Source organism: Oratosquilla oratoria, chromosome 1, assembly GCF_046742065.1.
Source record: "Oratosquilla oratoria isolate Oo_2021 chromosome 1, ASM4674206v1, whole genome shotgun sequence".
In the NCBI taxonomy this organism is placed as follows: Eukaryota; Metazoa; Arthropoda; class Malacostraca; order Stomatopoda; family Squillidae; genus Oratosquilla; species Oratosquilla oratoria.
In genome coordinates this window covers 103,607,527-103,609,811 of record NC_134777.1, presented here as the reverse complement: position 1 = coordinate 103,609,811, position 2,285 = coordinate 103,607,527, and positions in this window count along the sequence as shown.

Here is a 2,285-nt window from a genome sequence, read left to right as displayed (position 1 = left end):
GAATTTCTAGATCATGAATTACAACATATTACTGAGACTTTCATAAAACTCAAATATCCAAAAGGTCTCTTATGTAGGTTAAAAAAGAAAGCCAAAGAAATAATTAACAAAAGTAAAGATAAAGATAAAAATAAGAATGAAACCAGATATATCACAGTACCAAACTCTAATGTTAATTCATACCTAGACACTTTTCTCCTAAAAGCGGGCATCAAAATAGCCAGGACGTCAGGTAGCAAAGTAGGACATTTGATAACACGTAGCGACAATAATCCCACTAACGAAAACAGCGTTGTTTATAAAATCCCGTGTAAAAGCTGTCCCTCTTCATATTTTGGTGAATCTGGTCGCGGACTTAATAAAAGGTTAAATGAACATAAAAATGACGTAAAAGCCCATAGGACATCTAACTCCATAGTAATGCATGTGGATAAACATGGTCACCTTCCAGACTGGAACAACGCAACCATATTAAACAAAGGATCATCCAAGAAACTAAGGAAGACAATTGAGGCAGCTTATATCAACACTAATAACAACATTAACCATAGAGAAGGCTTTATATGTTTAGCAAAAGCCACAAGCTTATTAGTAACAAAAGAATACGCAAATAAAATAGCAAGCTCTCCGAAGCGTCCCGTAAGATGACCCGTCCGTGTATAAAACATCCTGTTACGTTTGAGTTGTTAGCTTTGTGATCAAGACCATGCGGGTCGAAACGTTAAGGCGTAAATTCTCCCATATCTCCTCATCAACTTCTTTCACTTTCAATATATATATGTATATATATATATTTATATATATATATGTATATATATATATATATATATATATATATATATATATATAACTTAAACCCACTCTCGGAGAAAGATAAGCTGAGATACAGAGTAAACCGTATATTTCGACCACTGACTGTGGTCCTCTTCAGCAGTTACAATTATAGGGTACATAGACAAGGGGTTATATACAGAGGAGGAAGTAACATTGGGGAACTCAGTAAGCCTCAGGTCACTTGCCCCGAGTGAGGTCGGACGTTACGTCCTGTAGAGATGAACTTGTCAACTGCCATACTAGTTATGGGCAGTTGACAAGTTCATCTCTACAGGACGTAACGTCCGACCTCACTCAGGGCAAGTGACCTGAGGCTTACTGAGTTCCCCAATGTTACTTCCTCCTCTGTATATAACCCCTTGTCTATATACCCTATAATTGTAACTGCTGAAGAGGACCACAGTCAGTGGTCGAAATATACGGTTTACTCTGTATCTCAGCTTATCTTTCTCCGAGAGTGGGTTTAAGTTTTATTTTATTCGTGTGTTACGACACCTACGTTACTTGAATTGATATATACATATATATATATACATATATATATATATATGTATATATATGTACATATATATACATACATTATATGTATATATATATATATATATATATATATATATATATATATATATAAAATCTCTCGCCTCTCCCTTTGAACGCCCCACCTCTATTTGTAACAAAGGATTACAAAGGCGGAGCATGCCGACAGGAGACCCTTTGGTCCTTAACTAGGTCGTTTGTAAAAAAAAGTTATAATAATGATAAATAGATAAATAAATAAATAAAAATTGTAGTGATATGAATATAGATAATAATAAATAAAATAAATAAATGTATAGGTATCGTTGAATAATAAACTAACAGGTAAATAGTAAATAATAGATTGACAGATAAATAATAATAAATGAAAATCAAGCAAATGATAATAAACAGACAAATAATAACAAACAGATAAACAATAAAACATAAATGGCAGGCATTACAGCATCTTGCTTAGTGTATATTAAATAACGGTTGGTAGACTAGAAAAATAGATGAATGGATCAACAGATGGAAATTAAAGGTAAAAGTCCCGCGGAGTGCCGCTCCGATAAGAAAAGAACCATGAATTATAAAGAATCAAGAATACTCTAGTTCGAGCTTAGGCACCGGACAGGACGCAATATTTACCTAATTTAACCCCATTATTTGTTTGTTTACATTTATTTGAGTATTTATTTTATTTTGTTTTATTCTATTCTATTTTATTTTTGTTTTTTCTCATTTTCATTTTTTGCTGCTCTTTGAAACGCGCCTTACCCCCTTCACTGAAAAAAGTAATGATAACAAAAATAAAATAAAATAAAATCACATATCGACAATAAAACAGTACCACCCGGTACCGAAGGAGTTAAAGGAAACGGTGTTCCCCTTGAGCAACCGCAGGGGTCGCTGCTCAGCTTAATAAAATCGGT